Genomic DNA, 23,972 nt, shown 5'->3' on the forward strand with positions numbered 1-23,972 from the left:
CCACAGTTCAAAAGCATCAATTCTTCTGTAGTCAGCTCTCTTTATAGTCCAACTCTCACATCCATACATGACTACTGGAAAAACCATAGCTTTGATGAGATGGAACTTTGTTGGCAAAGTAATGTATCTGTTTTTAAATATGCTGTCTAGGTTGGTCATAGCTTTTCTTCCAAGGAAGAAGCATCTTTTTATTTCATGGCTGCAGTCACCATCTGCAGTCATTTTGAAACCCCCAAAAATAAAGTATGTCACTGTCTCAATTGTTTCCCCATCTATTTGCCATGAAGTGATGAGACTGGATGCCATGATCTTAGTTTTTTGAATGTTGAATTTTAAGTCAACTTTTTCACTCTCCTCTTTCAATTTCATCAAGAGGCTCTTTAGTTCTTCGCTTTCTGCCATAACGGTGGTGTCATCTGCATATCTGAGGTTATTGATATTTCTCCCGGCAATCCTGATTCCAGCTTGTGCTTCTTCCAGCCCAGCATGTCTCATGATGTACTCTGCATATAAGGTAAATAAGCAGGGTGACAATACACAGCCTTGATGTACTCCTTTTCCTATTTGGAACCAGTCTGTTGTTCCATGTCCAGTTCTAACTGTTGCTTCCTGATCTGCATATACGTTTCTTAAGAGGCAGGTCAGGTGGTCTGGTATTCCCATCTCTTGAAGAATTTCCCACAGTTTATTGTGATCCACACAGTCAAAGGCTTTGGCATAGTCAATAAAGCAGAAATAGATGTTTTTCTGGAACTCTCTTGCTTTTTCAATGATCCAATGGATGTTGGCAATTTGATCTTTGGTTCCTCTGCCTTTTCTAAATCCAGCTTGAATATCGGAAGTTCTCAGTTCACGTACTGTTGAAGGCTGGCTTGGAGAATTTTGAGCATTACTTTGCTAGCGTGTGAGATGAGTGCAATTGTGCGGTAGTTTGAGCATTCTTTGGCATTGGCTTTCTTTGAGATTGGAATGAAAACTGACCCTTTCCAGTTCTGTGGCCACTGCTGAGTTTTCCAAATTTGCTGGCATATTGAGTGCAGCACTTTCACAGCATCATCTTTCAGGATTTGAAATAGCTCAACTGGATTCTATCACCTCCACTAACTTTGTTCCTAGTGATGCTTCCTAAGGCCCACTTGACTTCACATTCCAGGGTGTCTGGCTCTAGGTGAGTGATCACACCATCATGATTATCTGGGTCATGAAGATCTTTTTTGTATAGTTCTTCTGTGTATCCTTACCACCTCTTCTTAATATCTTCTGCTTCTGTGAGGTCCATACCATTTCTGTCCTTTATTGAGCCCATCTTTGCATGAAATGTTCCCTTGGTATCTCTAATTTTCTTGAAGAGATCTCTAGTTTTTCCCATTATATTGTTTTCCTCTATTTCTTTGCATTCATCTCTGAGGAAGGCTTTCTTATCTCTCCTTGCTACTCTTTGGAACTCTGTATTGAAATGGGTATATCTTTCCTTTTCTCCTTTGCCTTTCTCTTCTCTTCTTTTCTCAGCTATTTGTAAGGCCTTCTCAGACAACCATTTGCCTTTTTGCATTTCTTTTTCTTGGGGATGGTCTTGATCATTGCCTCCTGTACAATGTCATGAACCTCCGTCCATAGTTCTTCAGGCATTCTATCAGATCTAATCCCTTGAATCTATTTATCACTTTCACTGTATAATTGTAAAGGATTTGATTTAGGTAATAACTGAATGGTCTAGTGGTTTTCCCTACTTTCTTCAATTTAAGTCTGAATTTGGCAATAAGGAATTCATGGTCTGGGCCACAGTTAGCTCCCAGTCTTGGTATTGCTGACTATATAGAGTTTCTCCATCTTTGGCTGCAAAGAATATAATCAATCTGATTTTAGTATTGACCAGAGTCTTCTCTTGTGTTGTGGGAAGAAGGTGTTTGCTATGACCAGTGTGTTCTCATTGCAAAACTGTGTTAGCCTTTGACCTGCTTCGTTTTGTACTCCAAGGCCAAACAGAGAATGTTGCTAACTAAACTATGGCCCATGCTTTCCTAGCACTTAGAATTTGTTTTGTATTCAGTGAAAGCTCTCTTTTATTCTCCCTAGTTGCAATTTTTAAAATCATATATTACAGTACTCTGTTTCTGTGCCTTTCCATTTGTACAGTAACTTTTAATCTAAATCATACTGTAATCTATTTGAAGGCATTTGAACAACAATAAATTTCATGTCTTCTGGTACTGACAATGTACGTAAGTCAATTAAAGTGACAGCTGAGCTCTTCTGATCACGTTTGCTCACAAAAAGGCAATGGCAAAGCTTTCTAGCTGCATTGACCTCAGAAGCACAAAAAGGTTAAAAAAAAATGCTCGCCTTAGAATCTATGACATACAATAACACCTTTTAAAGGTCAGTAGAAATTGTTTCTTTTCTTGTGCCCCAGGCTTTTTTTTTCCCCCCAAGAGCAGATATCACCAACAAAGGTGAGGTAATTTATAAAGCCTTAAAGGAAATAGCAAGTTGGCTATCAGAGCCCTGTGACCCTTCACAGATGCACCAGGTCCTGACTGGCCCCAGCTTAGCTGGCGCAGCGGCGGGATTTCACACAGCGACGCATCACACAATTGTGATGTACGTGCAAAATCCCCAGCCACCTCAAGGGCAGAGTTTATGTAGGATTCACCTCTGTGGCTTCATCACTCACATCATGCCTTGCACAAAACAAGTAATAGATGAATCATCGTTGACAGGACAATTAGTTGTAGACAATTTACAATCTCCTTTCTCAATGAAATACTGATCTTTCAGTAGTGATAGTCTTTAATAAATGCTCACTATGAGGAGCACTACGAAGATATACTATAAGCCAGGGCACTATTCTAACTGCTTTACATTTGTCAGCTAAGTTACTACTTAACAACCCCAAGGTAGATCCTGTCATTATTCCTATTTTATATATGGGGAAACTGAGGCACAAGGCAGTCAATTAACTTTCCCAGAATCACACACCCGTGAGATGTCAGAGCTATATTTGAACCCAGGCAATTTGACGTAGCATTCACGCACCAAGCCATTATAGTTTATTGCCTCTACCATATAACACAGAAGAGCTATAATAAAAGAATAAAAATGCATATGATTGTCTAAATCCACAGCTACTCAGTAAATGTACAAAGCAAACCATGCTCCCTGGATTCTCGATAAACATTTGTTTATTGGTATTCAAAGAGTGAGGCAAGAAGAAGTACCCCACAGTGTGTTAAAATGAACAACAACAAAACCCACGCTGGCAGCAAATGTGTTGGAGAGGGAAGGAAGACTGATCCTAAAGCTTTGACCATGAAATTGAGGCAAAAGGTCAAACCAAGACAAAAAGTTTCAGGCTCTCCAAAATTCACTGACAAGGGAGTGCTTACATGAGCTCACCAAGGGTTAAGTCCAAGCCTGATCCTGACCCCACAGCCCTGAGACGATGTTTAGAAACTACAGTCATGATTTACCTTGAACTGAAATCAAGTATTACGAAGTCTCAAGTTAGGCATCTGGATTCTGGCAGGCGGTGGTGAATACTATGTTAGGGAAGTTAATTAAACTGAGGAATTGACTTTTTCTTTTTTTAAGAAATGGCCATTGGGTGTTAATCTGCTGTAAAGAAGAAAGCAGGACGCCAAGGGAATCCGTAAAAGAGCTTTGCCCTGGAAGCACAGTTGCCTCACCTCTGACCTCCATAACTGAGAACGAATGTGGCTCCTGCAATGCTCTCTGTCAAGTCAGCAGCTTGAATCACTGTCACCAGCAAATGAGTTTTCTCTACGGAGAATGAATTCTCCTGAACTGCTGAAACAAAGGTCTATGTTCCTGAAAGGCGATTATTTATTTGGAAGATGGCTAGAGATACTGCAAAATCTGTTCCCCACCCCCACCTCCTGGCCTGGAAGGTGCTTGCTGTGGCATTCAGCCGCTGGCCCTGGTGGCTCAATGGTAAAAAAATCCACCTGCTAATGCGGGCGATGTGGGTTCAATCCCGGGGACTGGAAGATCCCCATGGAGGAGCAAATGGCAACCAACTTAAAAAACCCCATGGGTAGAAGAGCCTGGCGGGTTACAGTCCACAGAGTTACAAACAGTCAGAAACAACGAACAGCACACACACCCCCCTGTAGAATAAAACACACAGAAAGGAAAAACTGGCCTGGCAAGTGACAAGCCCAGGGTGAAAGGTGAAACCTGCCTTATAAACACAGGGACACATGAAATGTGGGACTTATTTATTGTACTGCTGCTGCTGCTAAGTCGCTTCAGTCGTGTCCGACTCTGTGCGACCCCATAGACGGCAGCCCACCAGGCTCCCCCGTCCCTGGGATTCTCCAGGCAAGAACACTGGAGTGGGTTGCCATTTCCTTCTCCACTACTCCATACTTTTGAGATACTCCGTGTAACTGAATTATTGTTTTTTTTTGCACCAGGTATTTGGGGGCAGGCAAGAAAGAGGGGCTGAACTGTACTGACTTTGAAATCTGAGTCCACCATAGTGAATTACTGAACAGCTGCCACAAGGAATATCCACAAGTTTCCATCTCTCTCATGTCAGTAGTCTGGAGATTTTCAAGTTAAAAAGTTATAATACACGTCACTGTAAAAACCAATAGATGTTCCACAACCACTGCTAATACTATTTCTATCACCAGTCAGCACAAACTCTTGATAAGTTTGCCTTTTGCGAAAACATATTCCCCTCTGGCAAGTTGGCTGGGAATGGCAACCCACTCCAGTAATTCTTGCCTGCAGGATGCCATAGACAGAGAAGCCTGGTGAGCTACCTTCCATGGGGTCCCAAAGAGTCAGACACGACTGAGCAACCAACACTATACTAAGGGTAATATCACTTCCTCTGGCTCCAAGGAAACAACTGAAGGCATTGTTGCAAATCCTCCTGGCATCTCCAGGTCCTGTCTAATCACCTGGTTTTATACAAACAACATACCCTTTGGAGAAGGGGTCCCTCTCCATCCATTTCAGACCCTATTTCATTTACTGATCTGATTATGGGTCCTATTTCAAATGAAATACTCGTAGTTTGCTGAACGCTGAAAATGGAATGCTTTTGAAGAAACAAAGACCAAACAGTTACATAAGTAATGATATTTCTGTTGGACATTTATCTATTTTGGCAAGGGCAGTCCCTGGCTCAAAGGAAATGCTCAACAAACATTTATCAGATGACGAAAGCAGAAATGTATGGTGGATCTCAGTGATGCAGCTGGATACTTTGGAGACACCCAACCCCACGCCATCACTCATTGTTTCTTCTGATGACTTTTTCACAAAGATGGCTCCTGAACTGCTCTGGGTCTTCCAGTGCCCTGACTCTGCTGTGACAGCCCAGGTTCCATTAGACACCTGGAAAACTGCTTCAGTTTCCCCCACATTTTTAGGAGCATTATTTGTGTATGCCCTCTCTGTGTTCTGGTGCGGGCTACCCAGGGGGTTAGAGCACAGGATGAGGTTTTGGGGAGCACAGGGGCCTGTTCATTAGCTCCAAACCTCCCATGGTGACTCCCTCCCTCTTCACCCCTTCACCTGTCATGTCTTATCCATCTGTCATGTTAAGGGGGCAGCAGTTACGCCTATGCATAAGAGAGTCCAGAGACAGTCTCAAGGGAAAAATGGACAAAGGACACAGAAAGGTTTCTAGGGAAAACACACAAATCTCCAAGAAAAATACACAAAAAGAACAGATCCTATTGTTTATCAAAGAATGTTAAATTACCAGTAATAGGATGTACCTATGAAAGACAAGGACTTCACAGGTGGTGTTAGTGGTAAAGAACCCGCCTGCCTACACAAGAGACATAAGTGGTGTGGGTTCGATCCCTGGGTGGGGAAGATCCCCTGGAGAAGGGAACAGCAACCCACTCCCATATTCTTTCCTGGAGAATCCCATGGACAGAGGAGCCAGGTGGGCTATAGTCCATAGGATTGCAAAGAGTTGGAACAACTAAAGCAACTTAAGCACAGCACTGCACAGCATGAAAGACAAAAAGTAAACAGAATGAGGGAAAATGAATTCTTACTGTTTGAGGTATGTAAATTTATACAATTTACTAGAGGATAATTTTATGTATAAAATGTATAATGTATTTTATGTATAAAAATCCCTAAAAAGAAGTTTACTCTTAAATTCAGGGGTTTCACTTCTAGGAAATTTCCTAAGGAAAATGAAATGAGACAAAGTGTATATCCATGGATGTTCAACACAATATTTACAGTAGCAAAAAATGGGAATTTGGTTAAATTTTGCTACTTTTTTAGACTATGTGATCATTACCATATAAATATATATGTGTATATATTTGAGAAGTAAAGATGTTTTAAATATTGTCTTCAGTGAAACAGTAGACCACAGATCAGATTTTGCAAAAATATTTCTAACATGTTATGCTTAGATAAAAGTCTATTAGTATATATACAAAATATAAAGAGTGGTGAGAATATGGAAGATTTACAGTTTAATCTTTCTGCTAATGTGTATGTGTTCTTTCTGGCAAAATATATACATTAATTAGTATTTAAATACTATTTAAGTAAGAAACAGTGCTATTTAAGTAAGAAAAAATAATTGGTCATGTGCAGTGGAAAAAAAAAGATGTTTTCATTTATAAAATTAATGAAAATAAATAAAAATAAAATCCACTATAAAATACTATAAAATTAGTTTTTCAAATTAATTTATTTTTTATTGAAGGATAATTGCTTTACAGAATTTTGCTATTTTCTGTCAAACCTTAACATAAATCAGCCATGGGTATACATATATCCCCTCCCTTTTAAAGCTTGCTCCCATCTCCCTCCCCACCCAAGCCCCTCTAGGTTGATACAGAGCCCCTGTTTGAATTTCCTGAGCCATACAGCAAATTCCCATTGGCTATCTATTTTACATATGGTAATGTAAGTTTCCATGTTACCCTTTCCATGCATCTCACCCTCTCCTCCCCTCTCCCCATGTCCATAGTCTATTCTCTATGTCTGTTTCTCCACTGCTGCCCTGTAAGTAACAGTATTTTAAAGCTGAAAGCTTTCTTAAATTTTCTTTTCTTATTTTATAACTAAGTGGACTGAGGCCCTGGGATGTTAACTGAGTTGCTCGAAAGTGAGGGGCAAGTCAGAGTGAGGGGCTGAAAAGGAAAAACCTACCCAATTTTCTGTCTCAGGAAAAACCCAGTTCTCCCCTACTCTTGTGTCTTTCTTTATTCTCCTGCCAATCTTCCCTGCTGGCTCAGGTGGTAAAGCGTCTGCCTATAATGCAGGTAGACCTGGGTTCAATCCCTGGGTCAGGAAGATCCCCTGGAGAAGGAAATGGCAACCCACTCCAGTACTCTTGCCTGGAAAAATCCCATGGACGGAGGAGCCTGGCAGGCTACAGCCCATGGGGTTGCAAAGAGTTAGACACAACTGAGCGACTTCACTTTCTTTCTTTTTTTTCTTACTCTCACACAGAACACTTCACTTTTGGTCCCCAAATTTGCAGAAGTTTTCCCCCACACCAAGCAATTCTCTGCGATGTGAGTCAGGTGTCCAGCAACTTAACCAAATTCTGAAACTATCTGCCGGAAACAGCATCAGTTCCCACAGGTTAAGGGTGTGGTCCTGCAAGCCTGCCGCCACCCCACCTGAGATATCAACCGCAAGTAGTAGGTCCCCGGTTATTCACAACTTCTGTCCAGTTTGCCTACAAATAAGTGGTTTCCATAACCCTCTCCTCAGGTTTGGTTAATTTGCTAGAGGTCCTCACAGAACTCAGGGAAACATGTTTACCATTTTCTTAAAGGAGATGATAAAGGATACAGTAGAATAGCTGGATGAAGAGATGTGTAAATGTGGGGTCTGGGGGGTTCCCACACACAGGAGTCTGTGTCCCCATGGAGCTGCAGTGCACCAACTCTTTATGCGGATATGTTCACCAACCTGGAAACTCTATGAACTCCATACTTTTGGGATTTTATGGTAGCATCATCACATAGGCATCCCTTTTTGCTTCTCAAGAGAATGGGAGTGGGGGCTGATAATTCCAGGCTTCTAATCATGGCTTGGTCTGTCTAATAACCAGCATTCATCCAGGAGCCTACCCAGAGCTGCCTCACTGGAACAAAAGACACTCCTATTACCCAGGAAATTATAACGGTTTCAGGAGTACTGTGTCAGGAACCAGGGGCAGAGACCAACATAAATATTTCTTAGTATACATCACAATATCACAGGGGCAGAGTCAGTCAGAATTTGAACCCGGGGCGGCAGCTTACTGCTGTTTTTAAAGCGACATGGGACCTCTGAAGGGGGCCCACGGCCACAGGAGGGCTGTGTGGCTTATGCAGCCGGGTCTGTGGGCACAGCCATTCACTGGCGCTCAGTAGATCTTGAAAACGACCCAGACCACAGCCTACTGAACAGCTGAAAGAAAACTCTCAGAGCATGAAAAATGCTCCACCAGTCTGCCTGACAAGCTGTATTTTCCCATGTGGCAGATGAAGTTCTCTCCAGAAAAATGCTGTACTATAAAGGACTCCTTTCTCTGAGGTGTCAATGACATCTTTCATAGAGAATGCTCAAAGGTGATGAACTAGACAGCAAGAATAATTAAGCAAGCTCCTCAGCCACGAGGAGGCTAAATGGACCAGTCTCCATTCAATGCAGGTTGGACCCAATGAATAGATCAGCCAAGATCAATAAAAGAAAAAAAGTAATTAGAGATTCTCAATGAGGTGTGTTGCCCTTGCCATGAGGTTAGTTCTCGAGGTGACATCGAGAGGCCTCACTAATTCAACTTTGGGATCTGGGCGACACTTTGAATTGATCCCTGCATCTTTACATCTTTATATCTATATAGGGGGTGATTAGCCCACATGTGGCAGAGCTCTTAGGTGGTGCAGCCTCCCCTTGTCCCTCCACCCAGCCTCTTTCTATTACTCCCAGCCTCCCTTAAGCTTCCTCCAGGGACTTGGACCAGAATCCAGTAAGATTTAAAATCATCTTCTTCTGGTCAGGCAAAGGGCCATCTTACCATCTTTGTACTGGCTAGAGGAATATTTCAGCTCAATAACAATAAAATCTACTGAGTTGATCTGGCAGCTATATATTTTTCCTGAACTGGTCTTCTGTGCTTTTTCCTTGAATTGATCATTTTTCCTTGCTAGCCAAGGGACCTTGGGCTAGGAGGGCTCAAGGATGCCTGGGGAATTTATCCACATGGTGAACCCTACTTGCATTAGTTTGGATTAGATTAGGCTGCATATGCAGAAGAATATGCATAATATCTGGCTTAAATTGAGAACAGTTTCTCATCAGTGGTTCTCTGTCCTGGCTCTACCTGACTGTTATCTGGGGGGCTTAAAACTACTGATGCTTGAACTTCAGCCACAGAGATTCTGATTCTGCAGGCCCTGGGTGTTAGATTTTTTTAAAAAAACAACCCACTATATTCAATTGCTTTTAACCTTGGTGACACATTAGAATTACCTGGGGGTGCTTAAAAAAGAAATGCCCTGCTGCGCTGATTCAATTGGGCTGTGGAGGGGCTCAAGCATGGGTAGTTTTAAAGCTATCTTGGGTGACTCTTATGTGCAGCCAGGGTTGAAATCCACTGACCTAGACACTCTAAATGAGCCTGAATGACCTGACCTGGAGGAGTGCAAGAGTATTGAAAACACAAATGAAATCACTGAACCCCTCTGACCATCTTTAAGGAACTGTGAAGAATGTTTTGGAGGAATATTAGGGATGGTTTTGGAAAGGTCTGAGATGAGCAAATATGATTCCATTTTTCAAAAAGTCAAAAAAAGAAGATGCTCTAATCTGTAGTCCTGGCATTTTGGCATTAAGCCTCAACAATATTTCTTTCTATTAAAATTATGGTTTATTGGAAGGCTCCAATATGTGCTTACACAGGCTCAGCAAGAAAATGATGCACCAAACTAATTCCTTATTGCAAAAGGGCTGCCTGATTTTCAGACAAAGGGTGTGTGTGTTTAAGTTCATTAAATTTTAAAAGGCATATGGCAAAAGTGTGTGTGTGTTAAGGTAAGGATCCTCAGGTATGGAAGATCCATGCTTCTCAAGCTTTGTTGTGCAGTGAACTCCCTGAGGATCTTGCTAAAACGCAGATTCTGAAGGTCTGGAGTGGCCTGAGAATCTGCATTTTCACAGGCTCCACTGTGGTGTCCAAGTCCTGACTCTACTCCTTAAGCAGCAAGGGTGCAGACTGCGAAATAGTATACTTTGTGGGTTAGTAAGCAATTAAATAACTGTCTCAAAAGAAGATTGGCCAATGGGTCATTGTCATTATGGGGGGAGTTTTCTGTGGTTAGGATCTTGTTTTGTTTAAGAATATTAACAGTGGCTTAGACTTGGCTCAGACGGTAAAGCGTCCACCTACAATGCAGGAGACCTGGGTTTGATCCCTGGATCGGGAAGATCCCCTGAAGAAGGAAATGGCAACCCACTCCAGTATTCTTGCCTGGAAAATCCCATGGATGGAGGAGCCTGGTAGGGTACAGTCCATGGGGTCGCAAAGAGTCGGACACGACTGAGCAACTTCACTTTTAGACATTTATAGGATGCTTGTCAAATTTTCTAATGATACGGAATGAGAGAGTTAATGACTGAAGCCAAATAGCTTTAAACAGGGCCTTTTTCTCTGACCCAGCAAGGAGAGATGGCTCATGTCACATTCTTTTAGAACCTGCTTTGTGATTGGCCATATAACTAACTAGATGAGTGATCGTAGGCAAATCATTTACTCTCTTGGCTCCCAGTCTCCTCTGTAAAATGAATGTGATTATTAGTTTGAATTCTGTAAGTTGCATGTGACAGGAAATTCAGCTCAAACTACAGTAGTCTCTCATCTCTGAGGGATATTAACACATTCCAAGAACCCCAGTGCTTGCCTGAAACCACAGATAGTACCCAATCCTATATACAATACTATGTCTTTCCCTATGTACACACACCAGTGATAAAGTTTAATTTATAAATTAGGTAGAGAGATTAATAACTAAATAAAAATAGAGCAATTACAATGATATACTGTAATAAAAGCTATGCAAATATGGTCTCTCTCTAAATATCTTACTGTATTAATTTAATGCCTTTCCCATTTTAACTGAACATTTATCATGCATGATGGCCATAACTTTTGCAATCTGAGGTATAACAGCAAAACCGCCTACATTTTTTCTCCCTTGTCATGATTTCATGGAGAAAAGGTTGGTTTTTACCTAGATCTTAGCAGCCTTAGCATGTGATAATTTTTCTTCTTTCCTTATGAAGTGGAGAATTTTCACCTTTTCACTTGAAGCACTTTGCAGGCTTTTCTTTGGCAGATCCAAACTGCTAGTATTACTACCCTTGTGCTTGGGAACTTATAAGTAAAATAAGAGTGACCTGAACATAGACACAGTGAAAGCAGAGATGGCTAAGTGGCTACTGAGCAGGATACGATGGAGAAAGGGAGAATTCCCACCCCAGGCGGATGGAGCAAGACAGCATGACTTCATCATACTACTCAGAAAGGCACACAACTTAAACCTTATGAATTGTTTATTTCTTGAATTTTCCATTTAATATTTTCAGACTGAGGTTGAACATGGGTAACTGAAACCGCAGACAGAGAAACTGTGGATAATGGGGGCGGGTATGGTAGTTTAAGGGGAAAAAAGGAATGGCTTGGCTTCTTTGGGCATACTTGGATCCAGTAGGTCAAACTGTATTATTAAGGTTCTCCCTCCTTGTCTCTTTCTCCTTCCATCTCTGTGCTCTACAGCAGCTGTCCCCAACCTTTCTGGCACTAGGGATCAGTTTCATGGAAGACAATTTTTCCATGAATGGGGAGGGGGATGGTTTTGGAATGGTTCAAGTGCATTACAATCATCGCGCACTTTATTATTATTATTACATCAGCTCCACCTTAGATTATCAGACATTAGATCCCAGAAGTTGGGGACCCCTGTTCTACAGGACCACCCTTGTCTTCAGCCCTGCAGTCTTTCTCATGCCATGGGGAAGAGGGCATCTGGCAGCCTCAGGGTTTGTTAGTTTAACAGGACATATCTATCAGAGAAAGGAGTCTGAGTGGTCCTGCGGGGGTCCCTTATCCACCTCTGCACCAATCACTGAGGACAGGCTAGAACAGATTCAGTCACAACTGTATGTTCACCTCTGAGGATGAAGGGACAGGACACCAGAAGGGACACCCAAGTCCTGCACTGACTGGAAAAGGGTAGGTTTCCCCAAAGAAACGATGCTGAGTGACTCAGCACATCCAGGTAGATACCCAGCACATCCTCACACCTAAACCTCACAGAATGATGAGAGCACAGTTCTTCAAAATACAGCGCTGTCAAGCTGACATGAGATGAGTGAGGTTAGATATCCCTGGCCTCCGAAGTCCCATTTTGCTAGACACTAAACTGTTCTTGTGTAACACATCCTCCAGTATCAGGATTTTTTTTTTCTGGAGAAAATTCCCTGAATCAAACCAAAGATTGATGGGGTAGATATTTAGGCTGTTGGGTGACCCTCAAATCACACTTTCCCTCTTGAGAGGCAGGTCTTGGTGGAGAAATGACATTGAAGGAGGCCTGCCCACCCCTTACCTTTCTGGAAGAACACTTGCCCACAGCCTGCGGAGGACCCTGCCCCCAGCCCCTGATGGCCCCAGATGCCTCCGTGTGGAGATGATCCACTGCTCCCTGATTGGCATAACTTGGCTTGAAAATATGATCGGAATTCTCACAAACTGTCTGGAAAACTAGAGCTGAAATGCCAGTGAGCTGTGGGTGCTGTGGTATTTGGCCCTGTAGAAATGAGGTACAGGCTGAGCCTTGCAGAACTTAGGGAAACAGAGGAAGTTGGCTGAGAATGAAAAAGAGAGACAGAGGGAGCGTGAGACCAGTGGTCTTGGGAAAGTGGGGTAGAGCGATACAGAGGATGAGGGTAGCTGTGGGTATCGACCCATGCGCATACTCCATGGGGTCTGCCCGTGAAGCGGCCATGCTTTTGGAGGTCATCCGTGTCCTCCTCGGGCTTAGGCCCTGCTGTATGTCCTGGCTGAAAGTGCTAGTCACTCAGCCGTGTCCGACTCTTTGGGACCCCATGAACCGTAGCCTGCCAGGCTCCTCTGTCCGTGGGATTCTCCAGGCGAGAATACTGGAGTGGGTTGCCATTTCCTTCTCCAGGGGATCTTCCCAACCCAGGGATGGAACCAGGCCGATTCTTTACCATCTGAGCCACCAACTACTTGTGACGTAGAGCCACCTCGCCTGTGGGTGACCCTAAAGGTATTTACTGAAGCTGTAAATATCCTATTAGGTAAATAAGAGACCTGCGATGGGAGTCTGTGGGCCAATGCTATTGGCACAACTAAGTCTGAGAACACAGGAGAGTGAGGCCCCTGGGGAGGCTCTGCGTGACCTGGCCGGGAGGGGCTGGAATAAGAGGGACGAGGGAAGAGCGCCCTCCGGTGGCCTCAGGGAGCAAAGCAGGAGAGGGAAGAGCTAGGGAGCCTCAGGCCAGGTGCAGAAATCGAGATCATTCTGACACTGGGATGAGCGTCAGACCTGTTGCTCTGAAAATGGCTGGAAAGCCAGATTTGCTGAGTCTGTGGCGGAAAGAGGGAGCTGCCAGAGTGTCCTGTCAGAGCTGGTGTTTTTGATTCTCAGAAAGAATCTTGCCAGCCTGTGCAAGGCTTTTTATCTGTTTGGCCTCTGACAAGTAACTCCTTGGGCTTGTGGGCCCTCTTAGGTGATATCTACCTATCCTAAAGATACCTTGGGAGAGAAAATTTTTAAAACAGCCTGGATAGGGCATTTGGCTTTTTGAAAACAAGGAAACAGAATCTGGGTCCTCTGGCCCAGTGTTTATCTGTTGGGCCATTAGTAAGGCCTCCTTGTGGTGGTTTAGTTGCTAAGTCGTGTCTGACTCTTGTGACCCCATGGGTCACCAGGGTCCTCTGTCCATGGAATTCTCCGGGCAAGAATACTGGAGTGGGTTAGCATTTCCTTCTCTAGTCATAGCTAATGGAACCCATTTCACTTACAGTATTTATTTCACAAATACTGCTGAGAGTCTACTGTGTGCTTGGCCCTCTTACAGTGGAAAGACAAATATCAACAAGAAAACCCCAAATCAAATAAATACATAAGTTACAGTAAACATCTATGAACACAGAGAACAGAATATTGTGATAGAATGGGATAGAAGGATAGTTTGGATAAGGTCTCAGTAAGGTTTCTTGGAGGCATTGTCATTTAAGCTAAGACCTAAAAGATGAGAAAGTGTTTTTGTGCGAAGAGGACTTCTGGCAATGGAAATACTAGGGTGAAGGTTGTAAGGAGGATAATATGTGGTTAGAGCACAGAAAGCAAGGTCAGCAGGGGCCAGAAAAGAGGTTTGAGAGGGATCCCAAATAGTGTGGGGCCTTGAAGGCTGCTGCATACAATTTACCCCAACCTTACTGGCTTAAAACAATAAACACTCACATCCTTACGGTTTCTGTGGGTCAAAGATTTGGAAGAAGCTTAGCTGGACAGTTCTGGCTAGGGAATCTCATGAGTTTTTATTTGAAGCATTGGCCAAGAATTTACTGGGGCTAGAAGATCCACTTCCAAAGTGGCTCACTTAGATGGCAGGTGAGAAGAGCTAGTTGAGAGTGGGAGGCCTCAGTGCCTCTCAATTTGAGCCCCTCCATAAGCTGCTTGAGTGTCCTCAAGACTTGGCTCCTGGATCCTCCAGAGTGATCGAGACGCAAGAAAGCAAAGTGTGTGGCAAGGCCCTGTATGACTTGGTTTCGGAAGTCTTACACTCTCCATTCCACCCCATTCTCTCTGTTAGAAGTGAGTCACTATTTTGCAGCCCACATTTCAGGGGAGGAAATTTATCCTTCACCATGAGAAGGGAGGAATAGCAAAGAACTTGTGGATGCATTTTTTTTTTTTTTGGATGCATTTTTAAAAGTACCACCTACACTATGATAAGAGGCCAGTTGAAGCAGAACTTAGGGCTTTGTTATAAGGCTGCAGGGGGAGTTCATGGAACCCTAGGGAAGTGAAGCAGAGCATCAGCCAGAGATGAGCTCAAGGGTTGGAATGCCCTGTTCACTTCATTCCCCTTTCTCTTCAGATTGGCTTTCCCGCTTCCGTTGTCCACAAGGTGGCAGGTAACATGCACTTCCACCCCGCCCCCTGTTCTCGAGATTGCAAAACATACACAGACCAACTAAGTGCTCAGGCTGAGTTCCAAATTCCTGGGCCAGAGATCTGGATTGGCCTGACTTTGGTTAGATGCTCCCCTCAGGCCCAGGCAGCTGTGACAGATAGTGGGGAACTTGTAGTATAAACACGGCTGCCAGTACTCAGCTCTGTGAAAGGGGGTGAAGGAATTTCCTAAGAGAAGGAGAGCTGGGTGGCACCCTACTAGTGTGAAGCCTCAGCCTTTCTGTCTGTCATGTCATCCCACACAGGCAGGAGATTTTCTACAGACAGTGTTTCCTTCAACTGGAGCCTTCTAAAAGTAGACGAGTTTGAGCACAAGACTTTTAAAAAGTATAATAGCTCTTGCTCATTAAAAAGGCCCCCCAAAAGGACTCATGAGGCATTTTATTGGGTACTTTTGGAGAATGTTAAATAAAATGGTTTAGTCATAAAACAGTTGGAGTTAATCAGTTGAATAAAACATGTAAGAGGGCTGTTTCAGTGAGCTAGCTAGTATAAGTCTTATTAAAACTAGAAATGGGAGCCAATACCAGCAGCCACACAGCTCATGAACAAAAATTGTAATAGATGTACTAAAGTGGTTCCCAGGGCAACCTATCAGTGAAAGGCAGGAGCTTTTATTTTGGAATAGCTGCTGTAGAAAATGAGGGCACCAAAGACTCAACCTGAATGCTTTCACTGGGGTGTTTTCAGACAGGAACTTCCATTCTTCCAGCAGGGAAGTGAGGATGGTGGGCAGTTTCACTGGCTATACCAGAGTTGCAAAAAAGTAACTTGACATCAGATTTCAGAAGCTATGTGACTTCACCCTGATTGAGGTACTTGAAGATTGGGACAGAATCTTTTATTCACTCCCTAGAAGTAAATTTTACAGGACAATTATCACTAGTAAAGACAGCACAGGGCCTGGCACCAGAGACGATCATAAAAGCAAGCTTTGCTCAGATGTGCCCTGAATGTATAAAGGTGAGAGGAGTGGGAAGGCAGGAAAGAAAGTGAATGGGACTGAAAGCAAGCTTTGAATCCCTAACACTTCAACCCAGAGCCAGTTTTGGATGAGAAAAATGTTTTCCTGCATAAAAAATGTCTGGGAACAAAATAAACAACCAGGTCCTACTGTATAGCATAGGGAACTATATTCAATATCTTATAATAACCTATCATGGGAAATAGTCTAAAAAAGAATAAATATATATGTGTATAACTGAGTCTTTTTGTTGTACATATGAAATACTGCAAATCAGCTACATGTCAATCAAAAAATGGAAAAAATATATACAATAAAAATATATTATATCCCAAATAAACAATGAGGAAAGTCTACTACAGCTTAGTTTTAAAGGAGAAAAAACAGAGGAAAAATACTGGCTTTGGGTACTTACAAGCTAAAAATCTTTTAATGGGCTTCATCTATAGAAAGTCAGGATTTTCTGAGATGTGGGCCGTAGTAATACATTCCAGTCCAGGTCAGATGACTGAAAGGAAATGGTGGTAGGTGTGGGCTCCATATTCAAGGAGCTGTGAAGGGAGGATAGAGCCAGGTTTGTTTCGGGTGAGGTAAGGGAAGCTGACACATTAATTGAGTCTTGGTGGCCTATTGTGCTTTCACACGATAAACAAAACCTCAGAAATCTTCCCTTTAATTTCACTGATTGTCTAATGCCATTCAAGAGTCAAGGCAATGCATCTAATTAAGTGTGCTTGTATAGGCAGGTGTTCCCATTAGAGAAATAAAGAACAATGCAAGAGTGTGTTAATTTTCACAGCCAACGATATTGGCCCACATTATTGGACGGTTATTATAGTTTGCTATCTATTTATGTGTTGGTTACTTTTTTTTTAAATGACACCATCAAGTATAATTATCAAGTAATCTTCAGGGCATAAAAGGAGCTTCATTCAACTTCTCAGTAATAACAGTCATTACTGTACTCTTCAAAAACAATTGGCTACTTTCAGCTTCCAAAAGGCTCCCAAATCTGAAAACTGCAAATTACATCATAATGATTACTGAGGTTCTGCGGTAACTTCTGTCATAATTTCAGTGTAATTGGTAGAGCACAAATGACTATGAATTATGTCACATATACAACCTATTTACAGGGAATTCCCATAATTATTTGTGGAATGAATAAAGGAGAGCTTAAACTGAATGTTTTTTTTTTTAATAAAAATCACTTTTAAACTTCATTTTCATTTGAATGGATCCATCTGTTTCAAGGTAATAGCAGGGAGCAAAGTAAAAATGAAAACTTCAAAACTACAACTATTTGTTGTTTCCCACCTTCTTAAACCTCATGCTGAAAGTCCATGAATGAAACAAGAGACATTATCCAGTATCATTTTCCAGGGCAGGGGATTATCGAAGACATCAACAGATGTCCATTTAGAATATTAGGACAACAACAACAACATCAACAAAAACAACCCAATCAGAAAACAGGCAGAAGGTCTTAAGAGACATTTTTCCAAAGCAGACACACAGATGGCCAGTAGGCACATGGAAAGATGCTCAACATCACTATTATTAAAGAAACGCAGATCAAAACTACAGTGAGGTACCACCTCACACCGGTCAGAATGGCCACCATTAACATCTATAATAAATGCTGGAGAGGGTGTGGAGAAAAGGGATCTCGCCTACACTGTTGGTGGGAATATAAATTTGGGCAGCCACTATGGACAACAGTGTGGAGGTTCCTTAGAAAACTAAAAACAGAATGACCATATGGTCCAGCAATCCCACTACTGGGAATACAGCTGGACAAACTGTTATAAAAGATAGAAGCACCCCTATGAGAGTTCCAGAGAAAACATCTGTTTCTGCTTTATTGACTATGCCAAAGCCTTTGACTGTGTGGATCATCACAAACTGTGGAAAATTCTGAAAGAGATGGGAATACCAGACCACCTGACCTGCCTCTTGAGAAATCTCTATGCAGGTCAAGAAGCAATAGTTAGAACCAGACATGCAACAACAGACTGGTTTCAAATAGGAAAAGGAGTACGTCAAGGCTGTATACTGTCACCCTGCTTATTGAACTTATATGCAGAGCACATCATGAGAAACACCAGGCTGGATGAAGCACAAGCTGGAATCAAGACTGCCGGGAGAAATATCAATATCCTCAGATATGCAGATGACACCACCCTTATGGCAGAAAGTGAAGAACTAAAAAGCCTCTTGATGAAAGTGAAAGAGGAGAGTAAAAAAGTTGGCTTAAAACTTAACATTCAGAAAACTAAGATCACAGCATCTGGTCCAATCACTTTATGGGAAATAGGGAAACAGTGGAAACAGTGGCAGACTTTATTTTTGGGGGCTCCAAAATCACTGCAGATGGTGACTGCAGCCATGAAATTAAAAGACGCTTGCTTCTTGGAAGAAAAGCAATGACCAACCTAGACAGCATATTAAAAAGCAGAGACATTACTTTGCCAACAAAGGTCCATCTCGTCAAAGCTATGGTTTTTCCAGTAGTTATGTATGGGTGTGAGAGTTGGACCATAAAGAAAGCTGAGCACTGAAGAACTGATGCTTTTGAACTGTGGTGTTGGAGAAGACTCTTGAGAGTCCCTTGGACTGCAAGGAGATCCAACCAGTCCATCCTAAAGGAGATCAGTCCTGAGTATTCACTGGAAGGACTGATGTTGAAGGTGAAACTCCAATACTTTGGCCACCTGATGTGAAGAACTGACTCATTTGAAAAGACCCTGATGCTGGGAAAGATTGAAGGTGGGAGGAGAAGGGGACAACAGAGGATGAGATGGTTGGTGGCATCACCGACTTGATGGACATGAGTTTGAGTGAACTCCGGGAGTTGGTGATGGACAGGGTGGCCTGGCGTGCTGCAGCGCATGGGGTTGCAAAGAGTCGGACACGACTGAGCAACTGAACTGAACTGAATGTTCATAGCAGCACTACTCACAAAGCCAAAACATAAAAACAACCTAAATGTCCATCAACAGATGAATGGATAATGAAGATGAGGTACATATATACAACAGAATACTACTCAGCCATAAAGAACAGAATGTCATTTGCAGCAACATGGATGCAACTAGAGATTATCATACTGATGAAATAAGTCAGAAAAACACAAATACTACATGATATCACTTATATGTGGAACCTAAAACATTGCACAAATGAACCAACTACAAAATGAAGGGGTGGGAAAGGGAGAGTCTGGGAGTTTGGGATTAGCAGATGCAAACTATTACATATAAGATGGATAAACAGTGAGGTCCTACTGTAATTGCCTTGGGAGACTGAACAGATCATAATATTCTTTTTTTTTGAGGTATAACAGATTTACAGTGTTGTGCCAATCTCTGCTGTATAGCAAAGTGACTCAGTTATATACATATATTCTTTTTTTTTTCAATTTTTACCCATTATGATTTATTCTCTACAATACTTTGTTAAAGAGTTCAATGATTTGCACTCAGAAGTTATATAGCCAAGAGGCAACCAAGTGTAATACAAAGAATTGGTCTAAAGTCTTTGCACTGAAGGCCATACAAAGTCTCTTGCTTCAGGGAAATAAGAATGAAAATAAACAAAAAGAACAAATAGCTCCCTAGGTTCCAGGATCTCAATAGAAAATAACATCAACAGTTAGTGAAATTGTAGGTGTTAACATACCATGGAAAACAGATCTTGTGCAAATATTAACACCCAGGACTTCTGTATAGATGATTTTTATTATAAACAATAAAATATATGTAATGTCTGAACTACAAACCTTTCGTGTTGAAATGGTCTCTAACATGAGTTGCTTTAATATTAGGAAGCGAAAAAGTTTAAGAATCTCACAGTGGAAACAATCCAACACTGATAAACTCTAGTGATCAAAGACATTCTCTTTTAATGAAGAACAAGGACAATTCAAAATTACAGAATGTCCTAGCTGTGGGTATTATGAGACAAGCCAACTTTCCAGACCGAAAGGCACTCACAGCTAGGGATGAAACGAACTCCGAACCAAACCAGCCACAGTGGGCTGGTCCCTTAAAAAACAGTGGTTACTGTTCAGCTTGAGCAGTCCAAGGACAAAGGAAACACTGAGCAGAAAACATTCCCTTCTCTTTAAACCTACCACTCACACCACATATACTGGCCACCCTCATCACTGCTTTGGTCAAGCAACATGGAAGGCAGGTCAGTTCCAGTTCGGAGTTGTCATTTCCCTACGCAAAGCTGCCATATGGATGATCCAGACTTAGTATTTTTCCTGAGAGCCACCTGCCACACATCTTCATAAGGTGACCATGACCATTTATTTCCAGACCACTTCCTGACTAGGCTCCATTCAGGACAGACACTGAGTGCCATTCCTCACAGGGCCAAACAGTTTTCCTTGGTCGACTCCTGAGTCCTCTTACTAAAGTCAGAGGAACCCGAGCATCTCCATGGCTGGACTCGGATGGGAGCATAAGGGAATGTGCAGGGAGTAAGGCTTCTTCACTCCAAAAACCACTGAGCCCACTTCAGTGTGGTTCTGGGCTTAAGCCCGATTCTTGTGCACTGATTTTTTTCCCCCATTTCCTGGGGTTTTAAATTTCTGTTTTTTTCTTAAATGGCAGGTTTCCTACCCCACCCTCAATAAAATAAAATAAAAAAATACTATACACTGGGAAAGACAAATAGGGCAACATTTCTACAAGAAAAAATAGGCTTGAAAAAGCATGGCACTGTAAATGCTTGCATGACCAGTCTCACTGAGCGTGCTCAGGGGTGAAAGTTTAGCACCATTTTTTTTGCTTTTTTTAAACTTTAGAAATTAAACACAACTTTTAACATAGAAGACTTGAACAGTAATGAGTGTAGCCCTATGTATCAATACTGTTGTACAAATTGGAGGTGGGTGGTTTAGTCCAGAGCTGACCACCCTGACATCAATCCATGGCACCTGTAAGTAACTGTCGTCACATTTGTTTGTAACAAGACGTTTATTATTCTCAGCAGCAGGAAATCATGAAACAACTCCTTCATCTTCAGAAGCCTGTTTTCATTAACACTGTGAGGGAAAGGTGGCAGGATGTGGGAGTGTGCCCAGCAGCGAGCTGGTGCTGGAGCCTGGCCCGCACACCTGGACATCAGCCCACACTTCCCTTGCCCATTCCACATCCTTAACAGCAGCAGAGGATGGTGCCAAGCACACTGCTCACCCTAACCCCTCTCTTCAAGAAACAGGACTCCTATGCCTAGAAAAGCATGTGTCATTCCTCAGACTGTCCCTGCTCCCCCCGCCCCCCGCTCCTGGCAGAAGAAAACTCAAAAGATCCTTTGCTTGAATATTTGCCCATTTCGGAAAGCCACACCACTACCACATAAACATTAAAAATAAATTAAATCAAAACATTGTGTTCACTGGGTTGACACCCAATCCACTTTAGAGTTCTCTAAGCATATTGTTGGAAACCAGTGTATCACAAAAATATGGAATGCTTCACGAATTTGCGTGTCATCCTTGCGCAGGGGCCATGCTAATCTTCTCTGTATCGTTCCAATTTTTAGCATATGTGCTGCCGAAGCAAGCACCATATATTCTTTTTTTAATATTCTTTTCCATTATGGTTTAAGACAGGATACTTAATACACTCTCCTGTGCTATAAAATAGGATAGTTACTTAAATATCCTGTGATAAACCACGATGGTAAAGAATATTAAAAAAGAATGTCTATATGTCTATAACTGAGTCACTTTGCTATACAACAGAGATTGGCAAATGTTATGAATCAAGTATACTTAAAAAAAAAAAAGAATATTAGGACTTGTTCAGTCTCCCAAGGCAAAATAAGTAAAAACATAAATATACAAATGGCACCTAACAAACTTACAAGGTTTTGCACAGCAAGGGAAACCTTAAAACAAAACAAAAAACCCCAAAACGAAAGATCAGCCTATAAAATGGTCAGCTTTGCAAACGATGTGTACAAGGGTTTAATTTCCAAAATATACAAACAGCATACACAACTCAACAACAGAAAAACAAATAACCAAACTGAAAAATGGGCAGAAGACCTAAATAGACATTTCTCCGAAGAAGAAATACAAATGGCTAATAGGCACAAGAAAAGATGCTCAATATCACTATTATGATCCAGCAACCCCACTCCTTTTTCCTGTGAACCAGTTAGAAAAGAACTCTGAGGCTACCAGAGAGGGTAATTATATGGAAGGAGACTGGGATTCTGAGTTACCATGTAGAAAGCTGCCTACTACACATCATGTAGAATTGTAATATGAAAGAGAAATAATTAACACAGCACTGTAAGTCAGCAACACGTCATACAATTTTTTTTTTTTAAAGAAAGAGGAATAGGTATTCTTTGTGTCATGCAACTGAAATTGACAGTAATCTGTTACAGCAGTTAGCGATACCTTGTGTGTGCTTAGTCACTCAGTTGTGTCTGACTCTTTGTGATCCCATGGACTGTCGCCCGCCAGGCTCCTCTGTCCATATGGATTCTGCAGGCAAGAATACTGGAGTGGGTTGCCATGCCCTCTTCCAGGGGATCTTCCCAACCCAGGGATTGAACCCAGGCCTCCTGCATTACAGACAGATTCTTTACTGTCTGAGCCACGGGGGAAAGCTGTACATCAGGGTCCCCCTTCCTGATCTGGACTGGCTGCCTGTGGGTAGACTATATCGCTGTTTAGCAATATCTGGTTTCCTTCCCCAAGGAAGGATTATACTTCCCACCCCCTTGATTCCAGACTTGGCCATGTGACCTGCTTTGGCCACTGAAATGCAAATACAACTGATATGCTTAATACGCAGATGGAAACTTTTTAAAAATCAAAGCATGATTTATCACCACAAAGGAAAAGATTACCAGCTGGCCTGAATCTATTCTCCTTCTGGGGATACCAACATGTAGCAGGGGGCAATTCAAAGAAATTATTCCTTATTGGTGTGCTATACACACCTCCTAATGGCAGATAATAGAGAGTCTTCATGTATAGAATGTTATTAACAAGAGGTACTTGGTCTGTTTGGTTGCTTAACATCAACAAATCTGGAATATATGTATTCATGGGGCATGGCCCAATGGAAAACTGTCAGTCAGCTATGTCATGACTGGAGTATAAGTTGGAGATATTTCTTAGTTGAAAGGCTCCTTTTTCCCAAGTGGTGCCCTTCTTAAAACCTAGATTTAGATTTTAAATCTAAACAAGAATATCCTCTAACCCAGAAAGAAAGGGAGAACTGTACTGATAGTCCCAAATTCCTCCATGTTCACTTATATCTTGGAATTGCCTATATCTTTTGAATTATTAATACATTTTAGTATCATGTAGGATCAATGATCCCTGTACATTTGATCTGACAATTCAATCCCTTGCATTATGTCAGCCATTTTCTTGTTTTTGTTTCACTTTTTGTTTTGTAGTGACCAGCAATGCTCTAAAATAAGTGACTTCCCCTTCAACCTCTCCTGGATTGAGGACGCATAACATGACATGTTATGGACAGGGAGTGTGATCAGGAAATAAGCCCATGTTCCTCCCTCTGTTCCATGTTCTTTTAAGCCACTAATAATGTTGGTGTTATTCCTTAAGGTAGCATAACCTAACCGATGTTGACTGTCCTAGGATCAAGCACCTGCTCCTGGCCAGCTGCAGGGTTGGAACAACATGCTTAGATCCACATCTTCATCAAGATAGTCTAGACAGGACTGTCCCTGAGAAGGGGATGTGGGCAGACAGATATAGATCATGCTTACTG

General features: G+C 42.1%; 1 protein-coding gene and 1 non-coding gene across 3 annotated transcripts in view; both read right to left on the reverse strand.

Moving 5' to 3' along the window:
* The window catches only part of GAD1 (glutamate decarboxylase 1), an 84,060-nt gene that overhangs the window by 7,586 nt on the left and 52,502 nt on the right, over positions 1-23,972 (reverse strand). The gene's annotated exons all lie outside the window — the stretch shown is intronic.
* Positions 21,673-21,780, reverse strand: LOC129648155 (U6 spliceosomal RNA). The gene has a single exon (XR_008712737.1). It is a non-coding gene; the product is annotated as a U6 spliceosomal RNA (small nuclear RNA).

Source organism: Bubalus kerabau, chromosome 3 (genome assembly GCF_029407905.1).
Source record: "Bubalus kerabau isolate K-KA32 ecotype Philippines breed swamp buffalo chromosome 3, PCC_UOA_SB_1v2, whole genome shotgun sequence".
NCBI classification, from domain to species: Eukaryota; Metazoa; Chordata; class Mammalia; order Artiodactyla; family Bovidae; genus Bubalus; species Bubalus kerabau.